At 37.1% G+C, this 13,582-nt stretch overlaps 1 protein-coding gene across 2 annotated transcripts in view; it reads right to left on the bottom strand.

The window, feature by feature from the left end:
* Window positions 1-13,582, bottom strand: part of DLGAP1 (DLG associated protein 1) — a 374,951-nt gene that overhangs the window by 296,126 nt on the left and 65,243 nt on the right. For both annotated transcript variants that reach the window (XM_090137415.1, XM_090137416.1), the window contains exon 2: window positions 4,300-4,449. The gene's annotated coding sequence lies outside the window, so the exon portion shown is untranslated. The remainder of the gene's footprint in view (window positions 1-4,299; window positions 4,450-13,582) is intronic.

Here is a 13,582-nt window from a genome sequence, read left to right as displayed (position 1 = left end):
TTGCCTTGTTTCCTTTATGAGGTAAGTAGATACAAAAACATTCCCAAATTTTCACAGCAAATAAAGCATAAAAAAAACCCAAAGCCTAAATCCTGCAGCATTTTCTTTTTCTTTTTCTATGCTTTGAGTAGAGTTTCACAATTTTTTATGCTGATTGTAACAAGGTTTCACAAATCACTTTAATTTCCAACCCTTTTTTTTTTTCTTTTTAATAATACAATTAATGCAATTAACTCTGTGGTGACATTTTTGCCATAAGAAAAGGAAAGAGTTTGTCCTATTCCTACAGTTAAGGGGAAACTGCTCTAAGTCTAATCAGACTTGAAGAAAGAAGTTTCTCGTGTTACATCCTGAAATAATACACTTTAAGATTACAGGAAAATTCAGATAGAAGGGGAAATTGTGTGGTCTCTAGACCAAGGTTCCTGTCCCAAAGAAGGTCAGCTGTGAAATCAGACTTAGGCACTTGAGTTCTTGAACAGGTGCTCCATCTGGGTCTTGAGCACTTCAGAGAAGGGAGCTAGCACAGCATTTTTGGGCAACTCAATGCATCACTGGGCAGGGGTGAAAACCATTCTACCGCTAGGCAGGCTTAACTTCTAGTGATTGTTCCCCTCTACTTTGCCCTTGTAAGGTTTCATCTGAGGTCTCCACCACAAGGACATGGAGCTGTTGGAGAGGGTCCACAGGAGAGCCATGAAGATGTTCAGAGGGCTGAACACCTCTCTTATGAGGAAAGGTTGAGGGAGTTCAGCTTGTTTAGCTTGGAGAAGGTTCCAGGTGACCGCATGGTGGCATTCCTTGAGGGGAGCTTACAAGCAGAAAGGGGACTAACTTTATGGTCTGATAGTGATAGGACAAGTAGGGATGATTTTAAACTAAAACAGATGAACTTTAGGTTAGATGTTAAAAAAATTATTTTTTAGGTGGTGTGGTACTAGCACAGGTTGTCCAGAGAAACTGTGGATGCCCCATCCCTGGAAGTGTTCAAGGCCAGGCTGGATGGGGCCCTGAGCAGCCTGATTTAGTGAGTGGCAACCCTACCCACAGCAGGGAGTTGGAGCTGGATGATCTCTAAGGTCCCTTCCAACCCAAGCCATGCTTTGATTCTATGATTCTGTTATCTCTCGTCTTCCCACAATGCACCACTGAGGTTCTGTAATCTCCCTGCAGGTATCAGAGGCTGCTTTAGTGTGCCCAAAAAGACACTGTGCCTCCAGACTGCATCTGTCAATGTCCCTCAACTTTTCTTTCTCAGAAGAATGCTACTGTCCTTACCAATCTGGTGGCCCTCTGCTTAGTATGCCACAGTTTATTAATTTCTTTCCTGTACTGGGGTAGGGAGGGTTGGCAAGCAAGACTGTGTGCCATTGTGCATAATGAAGACAGATAATCCCTTCTGTTGATATGCTTGTTGCATATCTCATAATGCAGATGAGGATTGCTACCTAACCTACTGTGCTGCGAGGAACACTGCTGGTTTATGTTCACCTTGTTGTCCCCTACGGCTTTTTCAGCAGAACTACTCTGAGGGCAGCAAACCTTCAGTCTTGTCTTGCCTTTCTGCCAGGGGCTTCTCCTCCTCATGTGCAGGTCTTCACTTCAATATCTCTTATTGAATTTCACAAGGCTCCTATCAGTCCACTCCTCCCTCCCGTCTAGGCCCGTTTGGACAGCAGCCCTGCACTTGAGTGCATTGACTGATTCCTTCAATTTGGTATCATCAGCAGTCCTGATGAGTTTTCAGCATGGACCACCTGCTTTTGTTGATCTTGCTACTGATCACAAGCAACAGGCAAGGCAGATATGCAGTTTGGTCCCTAACACTCTCAGAACTGAAACTGAGAAGCCTCCCCTTGAAAGCTGCTCTTTGATAAAATTATAGTGATGTTCTATCCCTACAAAGGACCACAGTACTCAAAAAAGACAAAACCTGGGTAACTTTCAATATTTTAATTCTTTAAGTGATTATCCTGTCAGTACAGCTGTTTGCAGAAAATATGATAAATAACAATTACATATGATCGACTTCACCTTTTAGATTAACGCATCCAAAGTTTGTAAGTAAGAGCAAGTAAGACACTTAATGTCTGCCACATACGGCCTATTTCAGCTGTCCTCTGAGATGTCCTGCATTTATTCTGGCCTCCTAGTATCACTTCAGGAGGCTGTAGGTCTCCTACAGGCCCTCTGTCATATGCATCAGTTCCAAGTGGATGTCTCACATACCCTGGAGCATTTCATATGATACTCACTGCATACAAAGGTATGTGATTTGGACCTAGAAAAGTTTTGCCTTTTGTATCATTCTTTTGGTTTAACTACGACAGAGACCTATAGTCCATTGATTACACATTAGCATATAAACACACAACACATATTTAGACGCCTACAGCTGCTTGCACTCACTGCAGAGAGAAAGCCAGCCACAGCTTGAGATCATGGCAGACGACAGCAGATAATTACAGCTTATGAAATGAGAAGTTCATGAATTATTCACTTGACTCTAAAAGCCAAACGATTAATTTAAACAATATCACAAAATTATTTGAATAAACTATTCCATATTATTCAAACATCATTCTGAAGGCAATCAGATGAATTTCTAGATGTCTTTCTAGATCATCCCAGATACTTCTTAATGAAAAACTTTGTTGCGTTAATTTGTCCTATAACTGTCCTTTCAGATAATTATCTTTCAGATAATTCCATGGTATTATTTATCTCAAAGAAGTTTGCTGATGGAGACTAAACCCATCGCCTTATGACACCAAACCTGTAGTTCATCCCAGTCTACCTGCACAAATTAATGCTGTTTGTATACTCTATATATCCCTTTATTTGTATATCCCTTTATTTGATCAAGTCTTCATGAACAAATGAAGACCTTTTCCTTTCTGATATCTTGCGAAACGCATGTTTATAGCAAACTAACACTTTTATTCAGATTTAGAACTAAAAAGTACAACGATGGTTCCTTGAAAATGCTTAAAATAGATAAGATAGATTGACTGATTGCATATTCCTTTGAATTATTGTGAAAGCACCAGAACTAAATCATGCCATGAAAAAGTGGAGTTAGAAGTTATGTAACTTTTAGTTGCTATAAATTGTTTCTTGTTGAAAGCTATATAAAACATTCTCAAATCTGTCATGTTCCACCTCCTTTAAAAAAATCTAAGTGAAAACGTCCAAGAAAAACGTGAATCAGGTGTGTGTTATTAAACTAGAGCAAAATATACACCACCATAAAGACAGAACACTCTCTCACAGCTTAATGTGAAAATCTGTTCCCTCTGTTTTATGTCCAGAGTGCATTTATTGCAATAAAATATACCTTATTAGGTTAGCTAAATCAATATAGCTAATTCAGCAACAAAACTTCCTTCCCCTCTCACGCTATCTCCATTGCCACTTAAATACAAGTTCATTTGTTGAATACAAATTATGTTCATCTTCTCTTCTGTTGCTGATATTCATATGTTCCCTCAAAACACGCTATCTGAAAACACAGACAGGAAAATACATTTTCTGTTTCTCCTCTCAATGAGGCACGTATCATGCCAGCACTGCTACAGCTTCCCAGAGACCATGCTCTACAATGTCTGGGCTGACCCTGGACCTTAGCAAAAGGACATTATCAAAATTTGGATTAGTTTGCCCTACAATGATGTGGGAGGAATGGAGCATAAAGAGTAAGGGAGCATGAAGAAAATGCTTTATTTGTAGTGGTTGGAACTAAAGAAATTATAGATGGCAGAAGATAATAGAGGTTAAAGCTAAAGTTTCCATTTTGATTTAGAAAGGAACCTCAATTTCTTAGCTGCTTAATAAAAAATACATAAAAATATAACAATTTATTTTAAAAAATATTTATAGTAGCAAAGGTGCATTTCTAATGAAAAAGATATGGATTGGCAAAGCAAAGTAACAAAGGGATCACGGCAGAATTACATTTGAAATGTCAAAAGTGTGCATCACCAAGCACTGAATACTGCTCTATGACTATATCCTGTTTTGTACTTTGAAAGACAACAGCCTCCTACAGCAAACAAAGACAATTATAAGACAGCTACCATTTATCCCAGAAAAGCTCTTTGCTACTTAGAAAAATACTAGATGGGAAAAACAGCCCCTTGTTAGTTGAAATTAGCTGAAATTAGCTCCTCTGATTATCTGCTCTTTAAATTGGAAAAAGAGGGTTTTTTTTTTTGTTCAGCATGATTTATTTTTAGACTGGCAAAGAGACAATGGTAAACAGAACTGAAGCTCTGTGGGCACCTTCTGAGGTTAAATTACCTTTCATGCCATTTGCACAGAAGATTGTTCTCAAGCAGCTTGAGCAGATGGTCGGGACACCATTGTCCGTTTACTTGTATCCGCAAAGGTAAACGATGGCTCTTTGAAATCCTGAACAATATGACCCTCGTGATGCTTTATGAACTTTGGCTGCCAAGGAGAAAAACAAAACAAAACAAATAACACAAATAAATATAAAGTAATTAACTTTAGGAGTTAATTAAGAGGAGAAAGATCTAACTATTGCCTCCTACTTAGCCCTCCCACTTTGACAAATATATATATATATGTAATCTGAAACTATTTCTGTAAAAGGAATGAATACATTCCAGAATACTCAGCAAAGTGGGCGAAAACAAATCATACAAATTGTTCATTCATTCACTGAAATATGAATCTGTCATCCCTGAGTAAGTGCTTCTACTACACATGGCATTTTCAGGAGCATACTGCCAAATAACAACCAGTTCTGCTTATGGGGCCACAGAGATAGTCACAGATTTCCAGAACCACACTGGAGTGGACAGCTGCCTGAACTTGGGGATCTACCCACCCAGTCAAGTATTGGAAAAGAGAAGGTCATGAGAAAAGCAGAATATGCTGAATGTAGTTTCTAGATTTCTAAAAATTTCCCAAATTTCTTTGGAAACAGACCTGGTCAAACATCTTCAATGCAAGTCTTTTGCAACAAGCAACTTGGTATAAAACCACTTTTATTTAAGCTAAGTACTCATAAGAAAGAATGAATTTAAAGATTGGAGAGGGCATGTACAGTTGTGAAGAAAACCCGTAACTTTTATGAACAATCCTTGGGATGTCAGAGTTAAGTGAGAAGACATTGCAATTAACAGTTGCATAACTTGTCACTCTAAAAATATTCTGAAAGAAAAAAACAAAATTATTGAATATGGAAAGAATTGGATGAAATCAGTGAAGGAGCCACTATGCCAATTTCAATACACACAGCAAAATAGGACAGAACTGGAACTGAAAATAACATGGAAATAGATAACTATGACTCATCGGCCTCTCCGCTTTCTAAAGCCAGCAGGTACTGCAAAACATTTGGTTAAATGAAGTTGCATATGATAATTGTTGTTTTTTTGATAACTGCTTGTTTAAAGTGACGCAACAAATAAAATTCATATCCTCTATCTAATATCGTATCCTCAACAGCAACAGTGGATGAACGCTGAATACATTTCCTTCACTCGCATTTCAATGATTGATTGGCTTCATCTTATTTCTCTCTGCTCTTTTGTTGTCATATTCAACATGCATTAGAACAAATGTGCATCTTAAACATTTAAGATTCTTGACAAATTTTTAGGAATTGTTAATACTCACTGGAATAATGGAAGAGAGTAAAGAAGTAGTAAGTGTGAAATATCATAATTCTGAATGGGAACTTAATAATACATCATTTTAAAAGACTGGGAAAAGAGAACAAATTTATGTTCATTTGAGAATACTAGAGAGAGCCTAGATGAAGAGATTTTTCTAATTCTCCTCTCTGCCCCAGAAAAAGCAGAAACTTAGCTATGCTTGTTATAAGTATCAGCTTTTCATGAAAATTTTCATTAAAAAAACAAAACAAAACAACAACAAAACAGTTTTTGTGTGCCATGAGAAAGCTCTGTTTCTCTTCCCTCTTTATTCAAGAAAAAAGGAATGGAAGTTCATTGTCCCTCAGCTGTTTATCTCCACTTAACGTCCCTGGCTATATCTGCCTACTTGCAAATACATAGTAATGAAAGTAATAAATATGCTCATGAACATGTTCAATATGAACTGAATGGCTGAGAGAATCCATCTCTCAACAAATCCAGTCTTCCAACTCAGCAGACTTCACATAGAAGATCAGTATTACTATATCTGGACATTCTGGACATGATTTTTTTTTTTTTTTTTTTACATGAATAAACCTGATAGGTTGTTTTTTTTTTTTTTTTTTTTTTTTAACATAATATTATTATAAAAAACAGTAAGTAATAAAGCGGTGCCACAAAAACGTAAGTGTCCCCGTCCTTGAAACTAACAAATTTTCATTGGAAATAGCAAAGTGTACATTTTGGTTTCCCAGTAGAAGGGCATCTGAATAGCACTAAGGCCCATGCGTTCTCTCATCAGATGTTCAATGTCACCAGTGTTAAATAACTGAATATTTTTAATAGAAAATACAGCAAACCAGTAGTATTCACAAATGCGCTTCTTGAAAGAAGTGCTAAATAACTCTCATACTGAAAGAACTGGAGTGACCACAAACATTTTAGCTTTCTGCCTATCTCCTTCCGGATGTTGAATTGTCCAGAAGAGTAACAACAAAATTAATTTGAAAACATTGAGAATAAAACTTCAGGAAATCAAATGAAATTCACCTTTTTTTCCTCTTACTTTGAGCAAGAAACACCATGAACATCTGACTAAATTACTAGTTCATCCTGTAAAGGAGGGGGGGGGGTCACAGTTAGTGTGCACTAATGAGTAGTCAGCTAACTCAGCTGCTGCAAGCACAGGCTGTTTTTCCCTTTATACAACTAAGCATTAGTATGTTTTCCGATGACTAAAGCTAGTTTCCTTTCTGCACATTTAGAGAGGCATAAAGGGCCCCAGTGGGAAGGTTAGGAAGGTGTTCCCATCTCTGTCTCCAATATACAGTAAGTTAATTCAATCAATCATTATTTATGGAGGGGGAATATACTGCACGCTCTCAGGAAGGAGACTCACTAAAAATAAGGAGATGAATAACAAATTCAGATTTAACAGTGTAGTTGCACAGCAGTTGATTCCAGAAGGAATTCCTCAGCAATTAACTCCTTTCAGACTACATCTAGTTGGTGAGTCCATATAAATGGAGGAGATTATAGTGAGATTACTGAAATTTTATGTACAGATATCTCCCAATCAGCAGAATACATAGAAAGCATTGTTCCATAACAACAGAAGGGAGGGAACACAAAATGGAGAAATAGTCCTTAACCTCAGTAATGTGAGTGAAAAGCTGGAACACATTTTGTACAGACAGCTATTCTGAATGAGACACTTCAGACGTAAAAGAGCATAGCAGAAATAGTTTGATCAGGAAATCAGAAAAGTGAAAATTTGGTGTTGAAATCATTAAAACATACCTTTTAAATCTATTCTTACTGCATATATATTACCGAGCTTGTAGGTTAAGACATTTTTATGATTAAATCTCCAAGTTAACATAAATGTGTGTGCTGGAAAGACTACTTCAAATTGCATATTCTAAAAATGGTAAAACCTCATGTCTTTCAAGAACTACCAAAAACATATAAAAATCTGCAGCGTCACAAGCTGTGTTAAATACTAATGACTTTTAGGTGTCTTTTCCAAGTATTCATTTCTAAAATTTTAGCTACACTTCCAAGCTATCTGTGCTTCCAAGAATTAGTTTCAGAATTTCTGTTATTTCTGCACGTCCATAGTCCATTGCAATTCTTATCAGAATAAAGGACTGTTTTCTAGTAAAAACATCACTGCCTCTCCCACACTATTGGGACTTGAAGAGCCACCAATAACAGGGTTCCACAATTCTTAGCTGGCTCCACCAATGTTCTGGACCTCTGAAAATCTCTGTGGAGATAAATGGTAACTATCTGGAGTCCCTAGAACTTCTGTAGGCCACCAAAGCCATAGTGCCTACATTCCTATTACTTCATTTGCCTGGAAGTAGTATCAAATTATAACTTATCTGGGGCAAGGGGAAGCAACTTTGTTCTACTGGGACAGAACAACTGAAAATACTTCCTTCATTGTAGTAGTAGCTGAAATGAGCTTTGAAGTTTGCCTTACGGTCCAGAAGTCCCTTTCAACCTATCATGTGAGTCTATGCAAAACTACTGTGGTTCACCTGAAGACAATGTAATCACCAGGAGAAAAGGTATGAATTTTATCTGCTTCAGATACTCTAAAATTAAAAACAAACAAAAAAAACCAAAAAAAGTGAAGCTGAGCCAGGGAGTTCCAAATCACCGGAGTTGCTTTGTGATAGTCATAAGAGAATAGTAGCTCAACTGTTATGTTCCAGAAAGACTTAAGACGTTCTAGTACTATAAAGTCTTTAATTCTTAGCTTACCCACAGATCAGCAATGATTCCAAAGGGCTACTAACAGCCAAAAGTCACCAGTGTAGTTACCTGCCACATCTGTGTTTTCCTTTGAGGTCTCCCCTATTACTAATAAAGAGGCTGACTCTGCTAAATCTCATAAGGGAAGCCAAGAAACAGCCTGAGGTGGTACTGAAGTGGAAAACAGAACAAATTAAACTAGTTGTCTTCCTGCTTCACAGCCAACTGCAATTACTTTACTGGGGAGATATTATCCAAAGAAAACACTGAATCACACAAACAGGAACCATTTCATTAGCATCCCCAGAGTGAACCTCTCCTCAGGTGTAATTTGAGGAGCCCTTAAAATATGCAATTCTATCTACAACTTTCAGTCCTCAATAGTTTCCTACTGTAATTCTAGTTTCCCTCTACAAGAAATCCTGCAGTTAAATCTACTTTCAGAATGACTTCCCTGATTAATTACTCTATAATGTCTGTACTCTCTGTTGGATAAAGCATTTCTTAGTTTAAAAGTAATCCTTTTCCTCTGAATGCTGGTAATTTTGGAGCTGAGGGAATGAATCACCACCACTTGGTACTGCCATTCACACTACTGGGATGCGTACTCATGTGAAGTCACTCTGAGCCATAATTTCTTATTCTCCTCAGTCTGCTGTGGATTTTAAGAGTGGAAGAACTATATGGAGGTGAAGAACTTGTAGGCCATCCAACATTTCCATCAAAAAGACTAGAGTGACTTCCAAGATACTGGAGATGCATGAACTGTGAACAACTCCAAATCTGAATTTTGAATGCTAACTTGAGCAAGTCTAATGTTTGCTGAAAAATGTCCCACAGATAAGAAGCAAAAAGGCAGAACACAGAAATACAGGGCAATTCCCGTAAGGAAATAGAAAGAAAATAATGCTTTGTCCTGTGTTAAGCTTTGCTATGAAGGGTGGAAAGACACTGGAACAGATGCCCCAAGAGGTGGTGGATGCCCTGTCCTTGAAGATGTTCAACGTCAGCCTGGATTGAGCTCTGGGCAACCTGATGTAGCTGTAGGTGTTGCTGTTCATTGCAGGGGAGTTGGACTAAATGGCCTTTAAGCATCCCTTCCAACTCAGATGATTCTATGATTTTATAGCTTTCTGAAAGACAAACTCACTTTGCAGACCTGATCAGTGTTTTGATTTTCAAGTCATTACTTCCTTTTTCATATGTAGATAGAGTGATTTTTCACATAACAATGACAGAGGTACACCTTACAGCAGAGAGCAGAACGTTCAGTGGCATTATTTGAGAGTCAAGTATCACTAAGCATCATTTAGTTTTCAAGAGATCTGAGCAAGGGTCAGTGATACCTTCAGGTATCAGCTCTACTAAACGGCAATTAACTACAGGTGCCTATGGGTTTTGAAAGGTTATTTTACCTGGATGTAGGAGAGTAAAATCCAGAAAAAGTGTTTCCACAACATAAAAACGTTTTTTTCTGTCTGCTTCTGTTAGGAAAAAATAAAACAAACTAAAACCAAAACAAAACCACCTTTGAATAAATAACGTAAAAATTAAAAAAGCAATTTAACAAACTTTACAAGGATGCTATGCAACAACATATTAACATATTAATAAATTTACATTGATGACTGAAGGGCAGTGCTGTATAGAAAAATCCACTGAGTATGAGAGACTGAAACAGATATTATCTCAGCAGCTTCACAGGGGTCCATTTCACCTGAATTTAAATGACTTCAATAAAATTATGGAGTGAGTCAGCACAGAGCCCAGAATAGAACTAGGGAATTGTAGCTCTTTGTCTTTAACCATTAATTCACACTCCCACATGGAGAAAATGGATGTTACTATCTTATTAAGTCCCACAATATATTTAAATCATACCAATACACTGAACCATATTTTAGAAAAAATACCAACAAATCAAAAACTCACAAACCTAACTACAAACTGAGATGTAAGCCTAACATTCATAGTGACCCAAGTTTCAGGATGGATACCAGTAGAAAAGAGGCAATACTTGTACAAGCTGATGGAATTAACAGCTTTAGCTTTCAATCCCCTAGCTTTGACAGTTTTGAGTTCTCTTATGACTAAAATATGTCAGTCTCACTTTAAAAGCAAAACAAAAAGATCGCAGAAGTCTCTAACCTCAAAGAAGCTCCTTAGGTTCAGCCAATCTTTAATAAATACTAAAAACTCTGTTTTGATCTCCTTTAAAATCACATGCAGCTATGTGCTGTACTGCCTATGAAGTTTTTCAATAGATAGAGTATGGGAAATCTGTCACCTAACACCAAATCTTTCACTTCAGTCAAAAGACTCTAATGGATGGATGACCTGAAAATCTCCATTTATATACAGCTTTCTGGTACAATTTAGAGAATTTTTAACATTAAAGAATGTTAAAAGAATATTAAAGAAAAACAGTAAAGAATGTAAAATCTGATGGCATTTAGATAAATTAACATTTAGTAAGGAAATGTGTCAACTCCGTACTGCTTAGCAGAACTATCTTTTTAATATGTGATTTTTTAAAAAATTAGATATGAACTTGAGAGAATATTCTTTCTCTCACACATTCTGTTTTTCATTCTGTCTTGTTGTATGTCCCCCCTTTCACCATGCAAGTATGAAGGATCTATTCTGAAGTCGCTAACAAGTCTACAAGTGCTGCAATGTTAGTTTAATATGAATCACAAAATCAGTATTTCCTCATACAGAAGATGCTCCAGGCCCTAATCATCTTTGTTGCCCTCTACTGGACTCTTTCTAGGAGATCCATGTCTTTTCTGAACTGGGAAGCCCAAAACTGGACACTGCACTTCAGATGTGGCCTCAGCAGTGCAGAGTAGAGAGGGGAGACTACCTTCCTTGACCTGCTAGCCACACTCATTTTAATGCACTCCAGGATTCCACTGGTCTTCTTGAACACAAGGCCACGCTGCTTGCTCACAGCCAACCTGTTATCCATCAGAACACTCAGATACTCCATAGCCAATGTGTTTTCACCCCTGCTCCCCTAGTTGCTCACATCTAATAGCAAGTAATTACTTATCATTCTCTGCAGTGAGTATCTTGGGTTGAGCACTGCTGGGTTAAGGAAGAATGACTCTCTTCCATCTGCTGAAGCATGAGACACTGTTCTATAGAAAGTTTTACAATCTGAAAATGCAACGTCTTAAAGAAAAGGCCTCTGCAAAATTTTTAAGAGAATGTTGGAGCATCTTATACAATTTCATATGTAGACAGATCTTTATAATATACATGAATTTGTTTCTCGTCCCAGAGGCCCTTAGGAGAGAAACCTCTGATGCCTATGCACCACAAAACTGAAAAATTCAGTTTAAGCTGTTTCAACATCTGAAATAAAGAATGAAACAGAAGAGGGAGCTGAAAAGCCAGTATGAAGATGAAAGAACTTGAATGATATAATTACTGTCAGCAAGATGAAATTTTCTTGAAAGATACAAACAGACATGAGTTACAAATATTATCAGTGAATCACAATCATCCAGCTTAATTAAGATAGATTTCTAAGCTATACATCTCTCTTCCAACTGGAAGAGAAAGATTTCACACAGTCTGACACTGACGTCATGGGCCCAATGGTAAAATAGGAGGTTTTCAGAGCAGCCCTCATATCTCATGGGGTGGCACTTCTCCACAACACCAAAGAGTTTACAGGCAAAGCCATCTGAAAGGTGTGATCAGCTAAAAGCAAATTCAGAATGCAGTCAAGTTATCCATAAACAGCAATAGTCATATTCCTGCACAAACACCCCAAACTACTCTGGATCCCTTAGTATTTGCTGGAGTATTTGTTTCTTTTGTGGGAAAAGTCTAGGCATTGAATCAAGAGATTAAAATGAGAAGCAAGTTTTGAATTTCAAAACTCCATTACAATAATGTTTGAGGCTAGCTTAATTTCACACATCTTGTGTGACAGTAAGGGACTTCTGGGAAAAGCATTACAATCTGAGGCAGTAGACCTTTGGTTCTGAGAAACAACAATACAATCTGGCAAACTGTTACTTCACAGCAGTATGAATGGCAGAAAGGAGCATTAATTGTCTTTGACATTTACTGCTGTATCACTGCTACTTACTGAGCATGAAATCCCAAGCCATTTCTTTGTTGTATTCTAATAATTATCAGAAAACTGATATGTAAAAATGGTACGGTAGCCCTAAAAAAGTGGTATCACCTGCACAAGAAAGAAACATCTCGTTTGCATAGCTTTCAAAATCTACCTTCATTTCCAGGGCAAAAACATGGCAAGAGGTTTTTTTTTTTTTTTTTTTTTTTGGTAACATATGTTTATTTCAGTATCATTTAATTATTCAATTATTGGTGAGAAAGTGTCGAAATTCTGACAAATTTTTATTCTGTACTATAAATAAATGCATCCTTCACAGCGCTCTCTGCTTTCTTGTGTACTTTAAGTCTTCCAAACGTGATTTTAGAGATTTAATCAGCTGCTTGCAAAAATGTAACCTAATTGAAGTAGTATTCCGAAGAGCATTATTTCTATGATTACAGCTTCCCTAATGCATAGCTGTAAACAGAAAGAACGATAGCAAGCGTCCTAGATAAATGTGTCCTCATAGCTGTCACTCCTTAGGCTTGACCTTCTGACACTGTTCCAGCTGTGCAATGACGGTCCCAGAATTAAGGGTGGGACAATCTCAGGCTCATTCTATTCCTGGCAAACTCCTAGTATTTCTCTAAAAAAATAACAAAAACCCCACACACATAAGATTAAGTGTAGTGGGCTACAATAAATTTCTAACACATAATCAAAAGAAATACTGAACCTTCCTATAGCTTCTCATCTCTCGCTATTAAAATACATTTAAAAAATAAAATAGTTCTAAATTAAGTGCCATGCTTTTGGATGTTTCCTTTTTGTGTGTGTTTATTTTGAGCTGTATAATTCAGAAAGCACCAGTTTCAACAACCTCATTTCTAAGGAATCCTATTTCCAGTGGATTTTTTTTTTTTTTTTTTTTTTTTTTTGTGAACAGCAGAAAGAAAGATAAATGACATTAAGTAATTCTGATTTAATGTATTTAGAATTGTAATCTATATTCTGTGTAATTCAGTGCACAGTGGTAATTCACCCAAGAAATGTTTGTCTCTAAAAACAAATTATAATTAAAAAAATCTAAAGTAATGAGAGAAAATGCAAAATA

Source organism: Phasianus colchicus, chromosome 3 (assembly GCF_987193195.1).
Source record: "Phasianus colchicus chromosome 3, bPhaCol1.hap1.1, whole genome shotgun sequence".
In the NCBI taxonomy this organism is placed as follows: domain Eukaryota; kingdom Metazoa; phylum Chordata; class Aves; order Galliformes; family Phasianidae; genus Phasianus; species Phasianus colchicus.
Note: the sequence above shows the minus strand (reverse complement) of the source record. Positions and strands in the feature narration are given on the sequence as shown.